A 21,990-nucleotide genomic window follows, 5' to 3' on the forward strand; every position below is an offset into this window, starting at 1 on the left:
GAAGCAGAGGGAGACAGAGGCTAGAGTTACGCCAGGCAAGCAGATGGCTGGGGGGGGGGGGGGCGGGCGTGGGGGGGGGGTGGACCCACAGGAAGAGAGGGCCGCGGCTTCACCACCAGAGCTCTCTGAAGATAACATCTCCCCCCCCCACCGCCGGCCGCCTGCCGCTTGTTCCTTCTGAGCTCTCCGGAGCCCCTCTAATCTTTCCTGCTGGATTTGTTGTGTGTCAATCCAGGCCCGTGTGTGGACACAGGAGGGCTGCTGCGTTTTGTGGGGAAGGAGCAGCCTTGCCTTGGATGCCGGAGGGGCTCATAAGCCCTAAACTGCTTGGGCCCTGGGCATTGAAGAGAACACCTCCTTTGCTATGAACCACACCACCCACTGAGATCATCTGGAGAGGCTCATTGGGTGGCAACTCCGGGACGGGCCTCCTCTGGTGCTGCCCCGAGGCTTTGGAAAACTCTTCCTGCTGGAATAAGAACCTCCCCATCTCTTACAACTTTTAAAAGGGCAGTCAAGACGCATTTTTTTCACCCAGGCTTTTCATTAGATATTTATTTATTTATTTATTTATTTATTCATTCATTCATTCATTCATTCATTCATTCATTCATTCATTCATTCAATTTTTCTATCGCCCTTCTAAATAGCTCAGGGCAGTTGTTAGATATTAGATATTGTTAGATATTAGATATTGCTATGATTGTGTTTTTAAAAACTTTTAATGACCCCTGCTAACTTGGCAAAGAGGCACCTTTAAACGTGGTGATTCTCTTTCTTGAGCAGGGGGAGAGTAACTGGCCCTCTCCACCCCCAGCACAGGACCTCCAGTGACTGTTGCTGGTGTCTGTCTTACGTTTCTTTTTAGATTGTGAGCCCCTTGGGGACAGGAGTCCATCTTATTTATTTGTTATTTGTCTGTGTAGAGAAATAACCAGAGAAGGACCAGGGAGACCCGAGTTCAAATCCCCATTCAGCCATGAAACTAGCTGGGTGACTCTGGGCCAGTCACTTCTCTCTCAGCCTAACCTACTTCACAGGGTTGTTGTGAAAGAGAAACTCAAGTATGTAGTACACCGCTCTGGGCTCCTTGGAGGAAGAGCGGGATATAAATGTAACAACAACAACAACAACAACAATAATAGTCCGCCCTGAGCCATTTTTGGAAGGGCGGTATAGAAATCAAATAGATAAATAAATAAATAAATAAATAAATAATAGTTTTAACCTTTTACATTTTAAATTGTTGTCATGTTTTAATCTTTTTATCTGTTGTTTTTATTGTTTAGTTATAAACCACCCAGAGACTTGCATTTCGGACAGTATAAAAATGTGTTAAATAGATAGATAGACAGATAGATAGATAGATCAATCAATCAATCAGGAGCCGGCAAATAGGGCTGATTCTAGAATTCAAGTGGACACAATCCGGCCCACCTGCATATGTTGGACTACAACTCCCATCGTCCCTGACTATTGGCTCCAGTGGCTCGGGATGGTGAGAGTTGTAGTCCAGGAACAGCCAGAGGGCTGAAGTTGTGACCAAACTGAACAAGGTGAGACAAAGTTCTCTGGGCACTGAGGGAAGGGGGGTCACTGCTTGGGGAGCAGAAGATATGATTTGCATGGGACCAAGAGGAAGGGCGTGCCGAGAATCTTTTGTTTTTCACCATCGTTGGAGAGCTGGTCTTGTGGTAGCAAGTATAAATTGTCCCCTTTTCTAAGCAGGGTCCACCCTGGTTTGCATTTGGATGGGAGACTACATGTGTGAGCACTGCAAGATATTCCCCTTCTTAGGGGATGGGGCCACTCTGGGAAGAGCATCTGTATGCTTTTATTCAGAAGGTTCCAAGTTCCCTCCCTGGCAACATCTCCAAATAGGGCTGAGAGAGACTCCTGCCTATCACCTGGAGAAGCTGCTGCTGCCAGTCTGTGTAGACAATACTAAGCTAGATGGACCAAGAGCCTGACTCGGTATAAGGCAGCTTCCTCTGTCCATTCACCCCCCACCCTTTATTTACTTATTTATATATTTCCACCCTGTCTTTCCTCCAATAAGCCCAGTGCAGTGTCCGTGGTTAAGCTTATCCTTATGTAGTCTCCCATTCAAATACAAACCAGGGTGGACCCTGTTTAGCAAAGGGGACAATTCATGCTTGCTACCACAAAACCAGCTCTGCTCTCATTGAGAGTCAGGCACTCTGCACATGCTAAATTTTTAAAAGCCACCCCTGGATTTTGTGAACACACATGAGAATATTTTCCTCGACATTTGTTTCCACCCCAATCAAAACTCTTCTGCAGCATTTTCATAAATATATGTATTCCTGGGTTCATCCATCCATTATATGCACATAATGTACTTATTTATTTAATAAAGTACCCTGGAAATATTGTGCATATTGAAGGGTGGGAGATAGCTGTATGCCCCCACTTTCCCTGTATACCCCACTTTTTAGCCAAGAATGTCTCCCCAAACAGCATGCAGAAATTAAAAATCTAGCACAAACATGCAATATCATTAGGGATGCTTATGCTGAGGGACCAGGACAGCCCTTCTATGAGGAAAGGCAAGGCAAGACAAGATGGTTGCCTCCAGCGGCAAATTATTGGGCTGCCGGCGGCGGGGGGGGGGGGCAAGATATCCCTTGCCATCATCCCCCACTATCTATGCCGAGTGCTTGGCAGCCCATTCTCACCTCCACCTCCTCCCACATTTGCTGCTCGGCTGATGATGAGAAGAGAGAGAGGGCAAAAAAGGAAATGAGGAAAGGGCATTAGAGTCCTGAAGATGCTAGAGTGTCTCCAGGACTCTAATGTCCTTCCCTCCTGTCCTCTTTTGCTTCCTCCCCCTTCTCATTATCAGCCAAGCAGCAAATGAGGGAGAATGTTGCAGCCGAGGCTACTGCTGCCACAGAGGAGGAAGTGGTGGCTGAGCAGTGTGTGCGCTGGTGGACACGCAAAATCAAGCAGTGAAGACAGCGGGGGCGGGGGCTAATCTGGCTGCCTGCCTCAATGTAAGGAGGACTTGGACACTGGAGTGGGGGACAATTTCTTCAGATTCCTGCAAGTGATGAGAAAGTCCAGGTTCCAGGCTTTACCCTCCAGAGAGAGGCACAGGAGGAGTTGCAGGTGGACTCTGTTTCTGGCTGATGGGCAAAGATGCCATAAAGCAGGGATGCTCAGCTTAGGTCCTCCTGCAGATGTTGGCCTACAACTCCCATAAACCCTAGCTATTGGCCACTGTAGCTGGGAATTATGGGAGTTGTAGTCAAAAAACAGCTGGACTCGGTGGCCCTAAGTTTAGCAGTCCTGCTGTAAAGGAACCCCACTGGAGTTTGGGCAGTTTTACTCACTCACCCTTGCTCCAGTGCAGTCTGGTAGTTGCTGCCACACTCTATGCTTCCAGAAAGAACTTGAGTCTGGGTCTGAACCAGTGTCCTCTCTAATTCTTCCACCATCTGTGTGTGGAATGGATTTTGTTCTGGGCAGCAGTACTGAGGCAGTGTGTGCACATGTGCATTCAGAGTGGGGCCTTCCAGATTCAACCTGAATGGGATCTAAAATTAACTGAGCGGTCATCAAAAAAATGTGTTAGCCCGCACACATGTGCATGCATTAGAGAGGACACTGGGCCAGTGTTCCCTCTAACAGGGATTCTCAGATGTTGTTGACTACAACTCCCATAATCCCTAGCCAAAGGCCATTACAGCTGGGGATGCTGGGAGTTGTAGTGAACAACATCTGGGAATCCCTGTTAGAGGGAACACTGCACTGGTCTGAACCAACCCCTGGAGGATACCTTCTGTCTCCGCAGAGCGGGAGCTGGGCTTGGTTTACCCCTTCAGGTAAGTTTCAACATAACATAAGAACAGCCCTGCTGGATCATGCCCAAGGCCCACCTAGTCCAGCATCCTGTTTCCCACAGTGGCCCACCAGATGCCTCTGGGAAGCCCACAGGCAAGAGGCGAGGGCCTGCCCTCTCTCCTGCTGTTGCTCCCCTGCAGCTGGTACTCAGAGGCATCCTGCCTTGGAGGCTGGAGGTGGCCCACCGCCATCTCCCTTTAAGGAGCTCAACCGAGCGGTCAGCTCATGGGGATCATGATCATGAGTCTCTGAGCAACGCACATGAGAGGCGAGCTTGATCTCTCCAACTGATTACTTGATTAATCTGCAGGAACCAAGGTGGGGAAGGGGAGCAGGCAGGCATTGGGAAAAGAACGCAAAAGTCATCTCTAACTCCTCACACATTCCAAAGTCCACAGCAAAGCACTTCCAAATCTCGGTGAAAGGTGGTCCAGCCAACAGATGGGAAATGGCTGACCTTTAACAAAGGCAACACACAGCTTTTAAAAGCGTCCCTTAGGCAAAGCACCTGGAAGGGTGGTGAGCCCCTTCCACCAATCAGAGGTAAGCCACGAGGGCTTAGGTTGACAGCTCCTCAGCCAATGAGGAGGTGAGATGTCCTGGTGGGTAGAGGCGACTATGGGGCTGACACCTGTCCGCAGTTAAAAGAATGAATCGTAATTTGCCAGTTACCATCCTTACAGGGGAAGTGAGGTGCAAAGTGTCCGTTTCTCCTGTGTTAGACAGGATTAGGGGATTGACGAATGGCAGGTCCAGCAGATAGGAGCATAGGAAGCTGCCATATACTGAGTCAGACCATTGGTCCAACTAGCTCAGTATTGTCTACACAGACTGGCAGTGGCTTCTCCAGGAATCTCCAGGAATCTTTCTCAGCCCTATCTTGGAGAAGCCAGGGAGGGAACTTGGAACCTTCTGCTCTTCCCAGAGCGACTCCATCCCCTGAGGGGAATATCTTACAGTGCTCACACATCAAGTCTCCCATTCATATGCAACCAGGATGGACCCTGCTTAGCTAAGGGGACAAGTCATGCTTGCTACCACCAGACCAGCTCTCCTCTCTTGATGCTGTGGACGTGATGCTCTCACTTCACCATGATGGGGGCTACTCCCATCATGCACGTGGTTTCTTGACCCCCCCCTTTTCTGGCTTGAAATGGGGGTGTTGGCTTGTCCCCACAAAACCAGTCACTTCTGATTCAACCATGTTCTCTAAAGACTAAAGTGGAAAAGACCAATACCATACTAGGGATCATTAGGCAGGGATTGAAAATAAAACTGCTAATATTATCATACCTGTATACAAAACTATGGTGCAGCCACACCGGGAGTACTACGTACAGTTCTGGTCATCACATCTAAAAAAGAACATTGTAGAACTGGAAAAGGTGCAGAAGAGGGCAACCAAGATGATCAGGGGCCTAGAGCACCTTCCTTATGAGGCAAGGCTACAGCATCTGGGGCTATTTAGTTTAGAAAAAAGACGACTGCAGGGAGACATGATAGAGGTCTACAAAATCATGCATGGTGTGTGGAGAAAGTGGATCAAGGGAAATTCTTCTCCCTCTCACATCACACTAGAACCAGGGGTCATCCCATGAAATTGATTGACAGGAAATTTAGGACCAAAAAATGGAAGTACTTTTTCACACAAAGCATAATCAACTTGTGGAATTCTCTGCCATGAGATGTGGTGACAGCCAACAACCTGGATGGCTTTAAGAGGGATTTGGATCACTTCATGGAGGAGAGGTCTATCAACAGCTACTAGTTGGAGGGCTATGGGCCACCTCCAGCCTCCAAGGCAGGATGCTTCTGAGTACCAGTTGCAGGGGAGTAACAGCAGGAGAGAGGGCCTGCCCTCAACTCCTGCCTGTAGGCTTCCAGCAGCATCTGGTGGGCCACTGTGTGAAACAGGATGCTGGACTAGATGGGCCTCCTTGGGCCTGATCCAGCAGGGCTGCTCTGATGTTCTTATGCTTGTCTCCTGGCATGTACCCATGACAATTTAGCATTGTCATTTGTACTAACCCTTATACCTAACCCTATTTTAAAATCATGGCATCACATTCAGTTGATTACTTGACAAAGCAATGTGTATTTTGTACTTAGTCTACATACAGTGTCAATAGATTCTAACTCATACAGTCAAGTCTCAGGGTTAACAAGGACAAGTCAGTCACATGGGTTAAGTATTCCGACGCATATAGTAAGCATGTCCCAGACACTCTTCAGTATGTTCTATTACAAAATCCTAGTGAGCTAAGCTGCAATGCATAAGTGTGCAATTCTTCATCTTGGTGCTTTGTAGTCAGCAGAGGGACGGGTTGGTCTGTTCTCCTGGTGAAATTCCTCCCCCGTAGGTATGGTGGTAGCTTATCCAAAGCCCAGCCTTATCAAGGCATTCTTTTCCCACTGTAGCCAGGTGTCCCACCCTGGGCGGGGGGGTAACGTTTTTGCTGAGGAAGGCCATGGGGTGGGGTTCTGTGTCCATCCAACCCCTCTTGGGTGAAGACAGCCCCCAAGCCCTTGTCTGACACATTGGTGTACAATACGAAAGGCTTGCCAAAATCAGACACTTGCAAGAGGGGAGAGGAAAGCAGTTGAGCTTTAAGGGCATCAAAGGCAGTCCAGATTACTTTATCTGGTAGGGATTTCCTACACAGATCTGTGAGGGGTGCAGCCAGCTGGCTGGGCAATAAAGCAACAGTAATAGGTAATGAGTCCCATACCTTCCCGGACCTGTTTCTTAATTTTGGGCAGATCCTGGTTTACAATGGCTTCAATCTGGGAAGTTACATAGGGACATAGGAAGCTGCCATATACTGAGTCTGACCATTGGTCTATCTAGCTCAGTATTGTCTACACAGACTGGCAGCGGCTTCTCCAAGGTTGCAGGCAGGAATCTCTCTCAGCCCTATCTTGGAGATGCTGCCAGGGAGGAAACTTGGAACCTTCTGCTCTTCCCGGAGTGGCTCCATCCCCTGTGGGGAATAGCTTCCAGTGCTTACACTTCTAGTCTCCCTTTCATACACGGCCTTGCTTAGCAAAGGGGACAATTCATGCTTGCTACCACAAGACCAGTGCCCTTTCCCTCCGTTCATAGGAACATAGGTAACTGCCATATACAGAGTCAGACCATTGGTCTATCTAACTCAGGATTGTCTTCACAGACTGGCAGCAGCTTCTCCAAGGTTTCAGGCAGGAATCTCTCTCAGTCCAATCTTGGAGATGCTGCCAGGGAGGGAACTTGAAACTTTCTGCTCTTTCCAGAGTGGCTTCATCCCCTAAGGGGAATATCTTACCAAGCGCTGTCTCCCTTTCATATGCAACCAGGGCAGACCCTGCTTAGCTAAGGGGACATGTCATGCTTGCGACCACCAGACCAGGTCTCCTCTTGAGGTTACAGGCTTGGTGTTCCCTTGACCCACCCGATAGCCCAGACAGACAACTTCAGGTAAGCCCATTTGACACCTGGCTGCCTTGATAGTTTAGTCTGCCTCATTTATGAGCTGCCACAACTTTTGTACATGTTTCCAGAGATACAACCAGGAATAACTGAAGACTGCCACATCATCTAAAGACACAAGCGCCAAGTCACTTAATCCATTTAATAGGTTATTTTTCAAACATTGGAAGGCCGCGGGGCTATTCCATAGACCAAGGGGGAGGACCCTAAATGGAAATAAACCAAAGTATGTGGTAAAGGCTGATTTAGCCTGCACATCTGTGTTAGACAGGATTAGGCAAGTTTGGTAGATGCTGTGGACATGAAGCTCTCACTTCAAGATGATGGAGACTCACTCCCATCATGCACATGGCTTCTATACAGATGCCAACCTCAGAAGCAATTGTGCTTCTGTTGAGGACAAGGAAACAACTTTTGGTCCCTCTCTCTTTCTCTCCTCATTTGCTAGCATGCAGCAATGTTGCTAATTTGGAAGAGAAAACCAAAGAGAGAGGGGTTTTTTGGTCAGTAGGTTTTCTAATCACACTTCTGACAGAGAAAAAGTAAGATTAAATTAAATTAAATGTGGCAAATTTAGAGTCAGTTTCAAGAGAACTTGTGCTTCACATGCGTCCCCTTGTGGCCATATTTGCCATTAGCATTGAGCCTTCCACTCTTTTAACCACAAAAGCAATCCTTGCTTTGGCTGACGATCTAGATTAAAATACTCCTAAATTGTCCTGTTGAAATTAAGTAGTCCTTTAGAGTAACCCCTGCATAGTCCTGTTGAATAAATTCCTCTGGAGGTCAGCCTTTGTTTTTAGATCACCCTAGAACAAGTCACACAGGAAGGAACGTGCCACCTGTTATTCTAAAAATTACTTGTATTAAAATTTATATGTGTGTGTGTGTGTGTGTGTGGAGAGAGAGAGAGCGCGCGCTCAAGGAATCATAAGCACCCTTTGCATCCATCATAATGTTTTTAAATGTTTGAGCTAATTAATCAGTTTCGCATTACAGTCCTTACTTGGGCTATTTCAGGGCTTCTCAAATTGGGGTCCTTTCCCAGAAATTGTTGGACTACACCTCCCATCATCCCCTGCCACGGTGTCAGGGGGTGATGGGAGTTGTAGTCCAACAGCATCTGGGAAGGGAATCCAGTTTGAGAAGCCCTGGTTTGTGCGACAGTATGGGGACAATCCTGTCTAGGTGGCAGATGGCCCTCATATGTGTCTGTCTTCTGGAAGAATAAGTTGACCCATATGCAGATTGCTTTCTCTCCATTTGATTGTCCAGGATTGGGTCTGGTTCATACACGTATTCCCATCACTGTTTTACTGCATCATCCAATGACAACTTGCATAGTATATGGGCCGACTGGGGTGGTTGGTATCATCTGCGGAGACAATTATGTCGGGGGAAATGGAAATGAAACTTGGAAAGAATGTCCTCCAAAGATTACTCCAGGGAGAGAGTAAAAGCATTTATTCATTGCTACCCAAACCCTGACCCTAACCTTTGTGGAAAAATGACTGCAATTTTATCTGAATTGTTAGGGGTTGAGGCTAAAGAAAGTGGAAAGTGTAACAATGCTACGTTTATCGGTAGGGATAAAGAAGGAGAGATAAAGGAGAGATAGAGGAGGAGGAGAGCTGGTCTTGTAGTAGCAAGCATGAAGTGTCCTCTTTGTTAAGCAGGGTCTACCCTGGTTTGCATTTGGATGGGAGGATACATGTGTGAGCACCGTAAGATATTCCCCTTAGGGGATGGGGCCACTCCTGGGAAGAGCATCTTCCTACTTGCATGCAGAAGGTTGCAAGTACCCTCCTTGGCATCTTCAAGTTAGGGCTGAGAGAGACTCCTACTTGCTGTAACCTTGGAGAAGCTGCTGCCAGTCTGTGATGACAATACTGAGCCAGATGGACCAAGGTTCTGATTCAACAGCTCCCTATGTTCCTATGTAAGGGGTGATAACAAAGTGAAAGCTGTGCAACCGTGCTGTCACCTATTTGCCATCTCTAGGGGGTAGACATTGCAACACCCCCCCCCCACACACACCATGAGCATTCCTCCCCTGAGATGGTCCCAGTGGCCAGAATTTGTGGGCCAGGTTCATAGACTACATGTTCAAATGGGCCCTTACAGATCTAGGGGCCACAAAGAGAATGAAAGAGCTGCCATCTCCCTTCCAATGGAATGCTTTCCATGAGAGCCCATCCACACATTCAGCTGACAATCACCATGTGTGCCCTGTTCAGAAATCCAGTGGTGCATAGCATGTGTGGACCTTTTTCTTTCTTTCTTTTTTAAGTTTGGAAAAGAGGGCGACGAGGGGGAAGCATGACTGAGGTGTATACAATTATGGGCGGAGCAGAGAGAGTGTTCCACCCCGCCAGTGCTGTGATGTCACATGCATGGGCCCCTCCCCTTTGTACATGACATCACATGCCAAGTGGGCGTGGCCCAGGCTCCATGTAGCAGTCCTCTTCCACCTGAGCTGCGAGGGAGGTATAGCCTATCGACATCACTGCGGGGGTGCAGAGCATGATTGATGGTCATGATTTTCCTGGTCTTACGATCTAGCGTCTCTAGCTCTGCCTGGGTCCAGTCTATTATTCCTGCAGTGTATCTGATAACAGGTATAGCCCAGGTGTTTATGGCTTGTATCATGTTCCCGCCATTGAGTTTGGACTTGAGGATTTTTCTGACTTTTCTGATGTATTCACTTCCAATTTTTCTTTTAACTTCAGTGTGTGCGATGTTATCAGCCTGGAGAATGCCCAAGTATTTGTAAGGTTCTTTCTCTTCCAGGTTCTTGATCTTGCTTCCATTGGGCAGTTCTGTTCCTTCTGTTTTTCTTATTTTCCCTCTGTTCATTATTAATGCAGCACACTTGTCTAGTCCAAACTCCATTGCTATATCGCTACTGAATATACGGACAGTGCTTAGCAGTGATTCCAAAACATGTTGAAGAGCACCTCAACACCATAGGGGCCACAGATATCACCATCAGCCAATTACAAAAAGCAACTTTACTGGGAACAGCCTATATTTTGCAACGATATCTATAGTAACCAACAGTATTGATGATAAAATTCAGCCATCCCAGGTCCTTGGGAAGGACTCAATTTCTGGATAAAACAAACCAGTCAATAACACCTGGCTGACTGTGTAAACAAGAAATAATGATTAATAATTAATAATAACTACAACACCATCATACCCAACCACAACCTTGGCTCTCCAGCTGTTGCTAAACTACCACACCCATCATCCCCGGGTGTGCTGGGAGTTGTAGCTCATCAACAGCTCAAGAGCCAGGTTGCCTACCCCTGTAGCTATCAATGGCTAATTATTAGGCTGCTTAAAGCTTGTTACGATTAATAATAATAGCTATTATTAGTGTTAATAAACTATGAACAGCCTTAGAAGGCCCCATAGCATAGCATTACAAAAACGTCTAATATTCTAACAAAGGAGACAATGAAAACAGAAATAATCAAATTTTATTTTTACTTGGCAATGATGCAATGGGGAAAAATCAGTCTAACCCAAAGCAGATATTTTGCAATGAGTCTATTAGAAATACCTTCAAATGAAAATACATTGTGTAAAATTTGAAATATACCCTCTCTTTCTCTCTTTAAATGACAGACCCATGTCTAGTGGGGCCCACATGAGCTGATGTAGTTTGTGCTAGGCATGGCTGTCCATGTTCAGGGGATGAATGCGCATGCACAAACCATCCCGAAGTTCCACAGGGACACTGGTGTGGGTGGTGTGGGGGCTCAGCTCACAGCCAAGTTCTGCTGAAGCTGCTGGATCAGTCCCAGCTGTCAGTTGCACACAGGATGGAGGGGATGTGAGGGGTGGGGGGAGACGCTGAGTGGCTATACCTTGGGAAAACAGGGTGGGTGACTCACAGAGATGTGCTAGGGAAACCTCTCGAGCCCATCAGCCTCCTCCCTTCCAACTTCTCACTTCCTCAAGTGTCCGGGCATTCTGGGGACAGTGCTTTTAACAGGCCCAGTTGTGTGGAAAGATCATCAGGTGGCTATAGGAAGCTGCCATTTACTGAGTCACAATCCTTGACTCATCTAGGCCAGTATTGTCTGCACTGACTGGCAACAGCTCTTTCCCAGCCTTACCTGGAGATGCTGCCAGGGATTATACCCAGTGGTGTTCTATGGGCTGGACTTCCGGGCAGAGGTCCAGTTGCCTTGCGGGGCACGGCCTGCTAATTTAAGTGGCAAGATTGTCCGTGCAAAATGTGGTGCCTCTCTGCAAATCTGTGGGGAGTGTCTTTTTCAGAATCTCTTCTTTAAATAATAATTTTAAAAAGAGTTTCCTGCTTTCCCTGAGCATGTTCTGGTGTAAAAAACAGCACATTGCAGCTTATCTGGTGGGGAGTGGGGGGGGGGGAGCAAATGCCTTTAGGTCCAGGCTCCAAAATTACTTAGGTGCACCTTTGATTAAACCTGGGACCTTCTGCATGCAAGCAAATGCTCTACCCCTGATCTGCGGTCTAATGCTCTTCCTGAGCTCTGGCCCCATCACCAGCATACAAAGCTACCATCTATCCAGGCAAACCCATGGCCCATCTAGCTCAGTATAGTCTATCCCAGGACTGTACAACTTCGGCTCTCCTGCAGATGTTGGTCTACCACTCCCATCAGCCCTGGCTATTGGCCCTGTGGCTGGAGGTGATGGGATTTGTAGTCCAATGACAGCTGGAGGGTCAACGTTGTGCAGTTTTTGTCTACTCTGACTGGCTGCAGCTCTCTACTGGTCTATCTAGTGCTGTGTTGTCTGTACTGACTAGAAGCAGCTTCTCCAAGGTTTCAGGCGAGAGTCTTTCCCAGCCTTACCTGGAGATGCTGTCAGGGGGTGAACCTCAGACCTTTTGCCTGCAAAGCAGATGCTTGGCTACTGATCTATGACCCTTTCTCCTAAGGATGTCTTACAAGGATGTCTTACAGCAGGTAATGAGTTACTGCTTAACCAATTCTGCTCAACCAGAAATCGTTAATTTGAATTCATTATTGGCCTTCAGGAGAGGCTGGCCTTCCCGGGTTTTTAATTTGTTGTAAGTGTTTTTAACTTGCTGTGACCTGGTTTTCCAGGGTTTTTGAACTGTTTTGAATGTTTAAACTGTTAATTGTTTTATGGTGTTTTATAGTCTCAGTTTTTAATTGTTAATTGATTTTAATAGTTTTGGTTTAATATACACTGCCCTGAGCCATTTTTGGAAGGGCAGTATAGAAATCGAATGAATAAATACATAAATAAATAAATTCATGCTCAATTCCCCAGTTGTCGTGGGCTCTCACTTGATTAATAGCAGCAAAGGTCATTATGAAAAACCTTTAACTCAGAGTTTCTTCACCTTTTTGCACCTATGGACTTCACAGACTCTCATGTATTACCTACAAACCTTCACCCCATTTATAATTCTACAACTTATAATTTTATAATTAAGACACACGGTATCTGATGATACACAGTGTTATGCGGGGGATCTACCTTTAATTTCCCATGGATCAGCTGCACCTTCCAGCCAGAACCCAGGCTAAACACCTTATTCTCACTGTATACACGTCTGTGTGTTGTGTGTGCAGCACAGTTCTGTGCAAGCCAAAAGCTGTCCAATCAATTGAGCTTGCCCCTCCAAAGATGCATAGGAACTGAGTAGGATCCTACGTTTCACAGGTCAGCCACTGTGTGAAACAGGATGCTGGACTAGATGGGCCTTGGGTCTGATCCAGCAAAGCTGTTCTTATGTTCTTATGTTTCTGCTGCAAGATCCCAGCCAAGAAAGCAGAGGAACCGAGGAGTCAGCCCCGTCCTGGTCTCAGCTCCACAAGCAGGCAAAGTTCCCCTCATCCATTCCTGCATGGCATATATTCAATACTCCAGAAATATTTGCCCATTATGGGCCATGTCGGACATATATTATACTATGTAGGAAGCACTGAGTTTACAACCTAATGGCTTGAAGTTAGAGAGTGCCTGAAGACTTTCCCCCAGTGGGCTTTCTTCTCCTGGAGCAAGTGGGAGCCACCCACTCTTTGATGTTGCCTTGGGTAGTACAAAGGATCCACCACAAATCCCTTCAGCCACGTAAACATTTTCAGTTCCTCAAGGCATGGAATGTTTCAAGGGAGTCTTTGTATCATACTGTGGGAGCTGAGACAAGCCTGTCTTTCCCAAGAGCTTTCATTCAACCACATCACAGGCCTGGAGTCTTCCTGATGGCATCAGCCAGCCCTTCCCCAAGAGGCAATTAAGCCTTTAGAAGACATCGGCCCTTCTCTGGAAAAAAGTTCAAATTTAAAACAGCAGCCATCAGCATTTCTAACATCAGCCTGTTTCTAAGAGCACTGGAAACGTTACAGATCTAATCTCCAGGGGAGAAAAAAGGTTGGCTCAGTTCATCAGCCAGACAAAAATTTCAATAGTCAGATGCTATGGTGGTACATGTGCTGTCAGGAAGAAGCTACTGCTGCCATACTGTATAAACGCACTTAGTGATATCATACATGCATGATCCAACACTACGTTTCATGTACATAGTAGATGAGTTAGACTGAAATGGAAATCATCACTTACCTGTATCTTTTGGTGTTTTTGACCTTCAGATGTTAGGGATGTGCACAAATTCTGCTCAAATCAATTCAAACCATTGAATAGGATGGAGATCCGCTTGAATAGATTGGAATTCGCCCAAAGCCCAATCAAATTTGGGTGAACTGGAATTGATTCGAACAGATCTCCACTTTATTCAATGGTTTCCAATTCAGATTGATTCAAATACGAATCGATTCGAGCAAAATTCATGCACGTTCCTAGCAGATTTTGCACTGAAGAACCACTTGTCAATGGCTCTCTCAGTCTCGAACAGAGGGTCCATTCAAGTTTATTGAGCCATTTTTGGAAGGGCGATATACAGTATCAATCAGTCAATCAATCAATTAATCAAATAAATGAAATTGTACTTAAATTTTCACTTTCAAGTGAAGAGCTGAATTTATTCTTTCTTAAATTTGTCTGACTGAAACCTCTTTCACACCTTGAGGAAGAAGTAGGAAGCACACAAATATTATTCAAAAGTTTGGACAGAATGGGGAAAAGATCTCGTTGTGAAGGGGCCCTGGCCAATATGTCGCGTATTGCCAAGTCCTTAGCAAATACTTTAAATACGTACCACTCCCCAACCACTTCTGGTTTTTAGATTTGGCTCATTTTCAGCATTTCCACACATAACGGACTTGTAATGATCCAGAAGTATGGTACTTTCAGCCACTCCAAATACTTCTAAGTTTTGTCTTGGCCAGGTATATGTTTCAAACACCAAGGTAGTTCCTGCAATGACATTTACTTCTTCATTTATTAATCTGTCTTTGACACTCTTAATACCAGATTCAATCATCTTTTTTCGGTCTTTAAAAAAATCTACTCTGACCTTACTGTGCTTGAGTTCACTAAAAATTTGTAATGCCTGGACAAATGAAACAAATTGGGCATAGCTGTAGGGTCACCTCAACGGCACAGTTTGTGATGATGCCATCCACCTCTATTCGAGATATCAGACGTGTAAATTTTATGTTCAAGGTCTAACTTGTGGACCGCCTCTCCAATTTGAACCAAATTTGCTACAGCTGTAGGGACACATAGGGATACCTCAATGGAATAGTTAGTTATGATCTCAAGTATCCCGATTCAAGATGGCAGATGCACGGACATTTGAGGAGCAAGTGGGCTAACTTGTGGACCGTCTAACCGATTGGAACCAAATTTGCTACAGTTGTAGTGAGTGACACATAGGGACATCTCAACAGCATAGTTTGTGATGATGTCATCCACCCCAATTCAAGATGGCGGACGTGTAGTTGTTTCAGGTGCAAGTGGGCTAACCTGTCGACCGTCTAAACGATCTGAACCAAATTTGGTACAGTTGTGAGTGACACATAGGGACACCTCAACAGTGTCATTTGTGATGATTTCGCCCACCTCAGTCCAAGATGCTGGATGAATGAAAGTTTGAGGTGCAAATGGTCTAACTTGTGAACTGCCTAACTGATTTGTACCAAATTTAGTCCAGTTGTAGGGCTAGTGAAAGGAAAGTAGGCAGATTAGTTCTTACTAGAACAACTTGTATTTGAGATGCCCATTGACCCCGATGGGGAAATTATCCCATTTCAGGGATACATTTGGGTGCAGTTACCCCACTGGTGGCCTGTCTGCATTGCACATGTTTGCTCAGTTGTAACCTGCCCCACATGTATGTCTGTGTTGGAGAGAGGGGTGGATCAAGCAGTCCAACTTGGGTTTGATAAGACACGTGTAGGCATCAATCTGACTCTGTGACACTTGTCTATCCACAGTCTATACAACACGTTCTAAAGGGCTGAGAGGGAGGGGACCTGCCTTTTCCTCACGCCTAAATATTGCAAGATGCATGAGTCTGCATGGAATTTCCTGGAATTTCCCTGAGACAGCAAATCTGCCTCTGCAAAACTGGTCTGGACCCCATTCAATAACTGCACATTTCTTGCACAACACCTGCCCATCTATATTCACAGGGAGGGAGCTGCCATACACTGAGTCGGTCCATTTAGCTCAGTATTGTCTACACAGACTGGCAGCAGCTTCTCCAAGGTTGCAGGCAGGAGTCTCCCTCTCAGCCCTATCTTGGAGCTGCTGCCAGGGAGGGAACTTGGAGCCTTCTGCATGCAAGCAGGCAGATGCTCTTCCCAGAGTGGCCCCATCACTTGAGTGAAATATCTTACCATGCTCGTGCATGTCTCCCTTCAAATGCAAACCAGGGTGGACCCAACGTAGCAAAGGGGACAATTCATGCTTGCCACCAAAAGACCAATTCATGCTTACTACCACAAGATCAGGAAAGGACTTCAGATGGCTGCTGCTACTGCTACTGCTACTACTACTACTACTACTATTTATGCACAGAAGTTTGCAAAGCGGTTTACTTGGAAAAATAAATAAATAATAAACAAGGTAGCCCCATGCCCCCAAAGGCTCAAAATCTAAAAAGAACATAGGAACATAGGAAACTGCCATATACTGAGTCAGACCATTGGTCTATTTAGCTCAGTATTGTCTTCACAGACCGGCAGCGGCTTCTCCAAGGTTGCAGGCCGGAATCTCTCTCAGCCCTATCCTGGAGATGCTGCTAGGGAAGGAACCTGGGGAACTGAGATGCTCTTCCAAGAGCGGCTTCATCCCCTGAGGGGAATCTCTTGCAGTGCTCACACATCAAGTCTCCCATTCATATGCAACCAGGGCAGACGCTGCTTAGCTATGGGGACAAGTCATGCTTGCTACCACAAGACCAGCTCTCCTCTCCAGAAACACAAGCTAGACACCAGCAACAGCCACTGGAGGGATGCTGTGCTGGGGATGGACAGGGCCAGCTGCTCTCCCTCTGCTAAATGCAGAATCACCACTTTGATAGGTACCTCTTGGCTCAGTTAGCAGGGCTGGTAGCCGCATAGCACCTTCTCCTTGTGCCAGCTCCGAAAGGGACTTAGCCAGCAGAGAAGGGAAATAGCATCCCCAAGCTGAAATGGATCAGAGCGGCTGTGACAAGGGGTGCAGGAGGGAGGGATGGAGGCTGACCTCTCCCAGGCTCTTCTGTCCTCATCGCACCTCCTCCCAGCTAGTTTATCGGCCGTTGGAGCGAGACCAAGAGAAAATCAGCCAGGACAGAATAGATAAACATCCGAAGCTGGGACTTCCTTCCTCCCCTTGAAGAAAGACCAAACAAAAGTTTGGGGAAAACCGAACGGCATGTGTCAAACCAACCCAAATAAACAAACAATTGTGTCCAATGCATCATTTCTTGAGCATTGGGGATTCAAGAGCTGCTGTCGGCATTTCCTGGGTTAACTCTGGTTGGCGAAAGGGCATGCAGACTTCTGAATCACACAGGACTCTTCTTCAAGCGGGATAAACTGGTTGATTTTCCTATGGAAGTGTCGCTGTGTCAGGAGAAACCAGGCCTGGCAGAATTCTCCCTCCCTTAATGCAAGCCTTACAATACAAGCCTTACTAATGCAATGCAAGACCCTTTGGAAGCTTAATATTTTAACTGTGTCATTTTTATAATCTTGTTTTTAAATTTTGCTGTAAACCGTCTTGGGATTGTTGTTTTAATGAAAGGCGGTGTGTGTGTGTGTGTGTGTGTGTGTGTGTGTGTTGGAAGACCCTTCCAAAGGGTCTTGCGTTGCATATATATATATATATAATATAAAAATAAAAATAAAACTTAGCGACATAGGGACATAGGAAACTGCCTTCTACTGAGTCAGACCATTGCTCCAGCTAGCTCAGTATTGTCGAAACTGGCTGGCAGCATATCTCCAGCGTTTCAAATCAGTCTTTCCCAGCCCTACGAGGCTTTACTGCAAGTTCAAATTTGCCTAAAACACTGACGCCAAAAGTGGTGTTTTTTTTTAAACTCCAGATATACATTGGGGTAAAAACACTACGTTCCAGTGCATAATGAAAAAAACCAAATCGTGTGTGGAGTGCTCCCCAATAGCTCACAGGGACTTCGATGTAAATCTAGACGCAGTGATGTAGTTGCAAATCCAGAAGTGCAGGGAGCACTTCTGAATCCATGCCAGCCCCCATGGCCACGCCCACCCCAACAGCCAGAGGAGGCGAGAAGTCCTGGTGCTCCGTCCCTGCACGCCCCCACTCCACTACACCCCTGTTCAGTGGTGGGCTAACGGAGAGGCAGAGTAGGCATTTGCCTACGGCGGCAAAATTTGAGGGGCAGCAAATTTTGCACCTCCTCAAATTTTGCCACCCCTTTCTGTGGGCAGCGGCGGCTGCAGCAAGAGCAGAGCGGGGAGGAGAAAGGACCCCACTTTTACCTTATATTTGAAAAGGCAAACCTTTTTTGTTTAAGGTAAAAGGGCGGCAAAAGCCTTTTTTGCCTATGGGCGGCAAAAAGCTTAATCTGCCGCTGTAGACAAGATGTGAATGCACACCACCAGCCCTTCCGTGGAGAAGCAACGTAAAATTGCCACCTGGGAATGCTCCAGGGATTGAACCTGGAATCTTCTGTATGCAAAGCAGATGCTCTTCCATTGAGTTACAGCCCCATCCCCTAAGGGGAATATTTGACAGGGCTCACATATAGCACCAAATGCAAACCAAGGCAGACTCTGCTTAGCAAAGGAGGCAATTCAGGTTCGCTATCACAAGACCAGCTCTCTAACCTTGGAGGATAGAGCAATGCTTCCCCCACCCCCCCACCAGCATTCGCCATTTCTCCTCCTTCCCCCACCGCTCATCTTATCCCTTTTAGGGAAATTCAAAAATTGCCTGGGAGTCATGCTTGCTAATTATCCCAGGAGGGAAGCAAAGGATTTGGCCATGTGGCAGTCCAGAGAGACGAGATTGCATTGAGGGAGGGGATGGGGCCATTCCCAGGCACACACAAGGCCGGCTTGCTGTTCGCTAAGCACTGAAAAGGCTCTCTGCCACGGCCCCACAGAGGAGAGCCCAGCAGCCCTCAGGAATCCTAGGAAGGGCTTCAGAGGAATTCTCACAGAGGCCAAGATGCCTCAATGCTGAGCTCACAGAGTGATTCATTCAGTTTTCTCCTCTGGGAGCCACTCGGCAAGGGAGCTCAAGGGCCGTTTTCCGTCCTTCCCCCAGAACAACACACTCCAAACATACCGTGATAAAACGTGTCTGGTGGGGCCGTCGATCCAAGCCATCCCTGCCAGACTGCCACCAGAAGTCATTCAAATCAAGCAATTCTCAAGGATAATGCAGCCTCCCTTTTAACTGCAGACAATCATCACTGCGTGATGCTTGACTTGGTTCAGGAAACGAGGGTTTGCACGCAAGCATGGTTTGCTTCCTTTGCTAAGCAGGGTCCACCCTGGTTGCATATGAATGCGGGATTACATGTGTGAGTACCGTGAGATATTCCCCTTCAGGTATGGGGCCGCTCTGGGAAGAGCATCTGCATGCTTTCTTGCATGCAGAAGCTTTCAAGTTCCCTCCCTGGCATCTCAGACAGGGCTGAGAGAGACTCCTGTCTGCAACCTTGGAGAAGCTACTGCCAGACCAGTCTGTGCATCAAGACTGCCCAACTTCGGCCCTCCTGCAGATGTTGGCCTACAACTCTCATAATCCCTGGCTATTGGCCACAGTGGCTGGGGGTTATGGGAGTTGTAGTCCAAAAACAGCGGGGGGGGGGCTAAGTTGAGCAGGCTTGGTGTAGACCAGAGGTTCTCAACGTTGAGTCCCCAGATGTTATTGGACTTCAACTCCCATAATCCCCAGCCCCAGTGGCCCTTGGTTGGGGATTGTGGGAGTTGAAGTCCAATAACACCTGGGGACCTAACGTTGAGAATCCCTGGTCTACACTGACTGGCAGCAGCTCTCCAAAGATTCAGGCAGGAATCTGATGCAACACTATCTGGAGATGCAGCCAAGGATTAGATCTGGGGCCTTGTGCGTACATGCATGCAAACAGGTACTCTTCCTCTGAGCTACGGACCCATCCCCTAAGCTGAATATCTTACAGCAGACAGTCAGTGTTCCTTCTAACAGGGATTCCTAGATGTTGCTGACTACAACTCCCATAATCCCCAGACAAAGGCCAGTGCAGCTGGGGATGCTGGGAGTTGTAGTCAACATCTGGGAATCCATGGCAGAGAGAACAGTGCAGACAGTACTCAAATGTGACTCCCCCATCCAAATGCAAACCAAGGCAAACCCTGGTTGGTAAAGGGGGACAATTCATGCCCATTACTGCAATACTGGCTCTCCAACCAGTCTTGTTTTAAAAGCATATCTTCATTTTTACCTGTGAAAGGAGGGAACAGAAGTCCAAGATCTGTAGCAGTTATACAACCTTTTTGCGGGGGGGCTGTTTCTCCTTAACGTGCATGAGCCAGCTGGGATGGCCGATACCGTCCTGGGGGAATAAATGCTTGCGGTGATTTTGACAAGATTGGCACCCCTGGAGATGGAAAAGAGATGATAGCATTGCAACACTGCCAGCGTGCTATCGTGCTTTTATTGTCCTGACCGTCAGGCCTGCCGTGGTCAAATTTGCAATGGTGTTTTAAAAGCTGGCAAAAGTTTTGAAAACACGAAACTACTATCAGATTTGATTGATGTTGTCAGAGGAATGGAAATGACTCTCTTTCACAACAACCCTGTGAAGTAGGTTAGGCTGAGAGAGAAGTGACTGGCCCAGAGTCACCCAGCAAGTATCATGAGGCTGAATGGGGATTTGGACTCGGGTCTCCCCGGTCCTAGTCCAGCACTCTAACCACTACACCACGCTGTCTCTCTTGAATGTCCTCCAAATATGATTCTAGAGAGAGAGTATAACCATTGGTGCATTTTGCCCTAACCTTTCCTCAGTGCAGAAATAACCACAGTGTTACCCTAATTGTTTGTGGGGTAGGGAGAAAGAAGTGATGGTAACACACAACAATTGTGAGTGCAACCATGCTATCACCTGTTTTCCATCTTGGGGTGTGTGGGGTGGTGTGTGGTGTGTGTGGGGGTAGATTGCTGCAAAATAATAATAATAACAAAAAAAAAATCATTATGAGCATTCCTCCCCTGAGATGGTCCCAATGGCCAGATTTTGTGGGCCGGGCTCGTGGGCTACATGTCCAAATGGACCCTTAGATATCTCGGGACGCAAAGAGAACTCTCACAAAACAAATCCAGGATGCAGATGTACAGTCTCCTGGACAGCTGTTTATCTTCCATAGAAAATAAATGCAAACTGGACTTGAAGGACATACAGAAAACTGTACTCAGTCTTTGAGCAGGAGAACCTCTTGTGGGCAGTGGTAGGAACTACAGCTTAGGCAGGGCCACCAATTGAAGCAGGTCTGTTCCAACAGAGCTTTCCCAAAGCACAGAAGAGTGGGGCTACCTGGTGGAGGAGGACCTCAGCCATAGCTGGACAACAGATCCTCCAGGGGGCTGGTGAGTCAAGGCGTTCCTCCTGGCCCTTCCACCAGAGCTAGCTGACAGCAGCCTAACACAATAGCAGTTGTAGTTCAGCAACATCTGGCGTGCCACAGGTTTGGAACCCCTGTTCTAGGGTTAGGGGCCCTCTGAAATTGCTATCTAGTGTCTCCCCAGAGTTCCATAGGGCCCCTGAGGGGCTTATTCTGGTGGTAACAGCAATGAGAACCTTTTGTTGTAGCTCCTTCCACCAGCTGCTGTCCTCTATACATTAGAGGTGTTGGTGGCCGCCATCTTATATTCCCACAATGCACCAGGCATTGAGTTGTTTCTGGGCAGTTGGAGGGGAAATAGCCGCTACATAGGTTTGCCATGTCCCCATAGGGTAGCCCCTGGATTTTGGTTCCTCCACCCCGCTGCTAAATTCCATCCAGATTTACACGGATTTCAGATGCACTGCCCGGCTTGTACTCTGGATCCGATCACATGGAGGAGAAAATATAAAAATCTGTCAAATAAACAAAAATGCAAATTAGTTGATGCATGTTTTGCATAATATGCAAATTAGGCCACCCAGATTTGGGGAGCTTGAATATGGCGACCCTGCCACTGCACAAAAGCATGGAGGCCACCCAAGTGAGATCTGAGATGTCAGCTGCCAGCGCACACACCCCAGCAGCAGACATTTGGAACTGGTT

This window comes from Hemicordylus capensis, chromosome 11 (assembly GCF_027244095.1).
Source record: "Hemicordylus capensis ecotype Gifberg chromosome 11, rHemCap1.1.pri, whole genome shotgun sequence".
NCBI lineage: Eukaryota > Metazoa > Chordata > Lepidosauria > Squamata > Cordylidae > Hemicordylus > Hemicordylus capensis.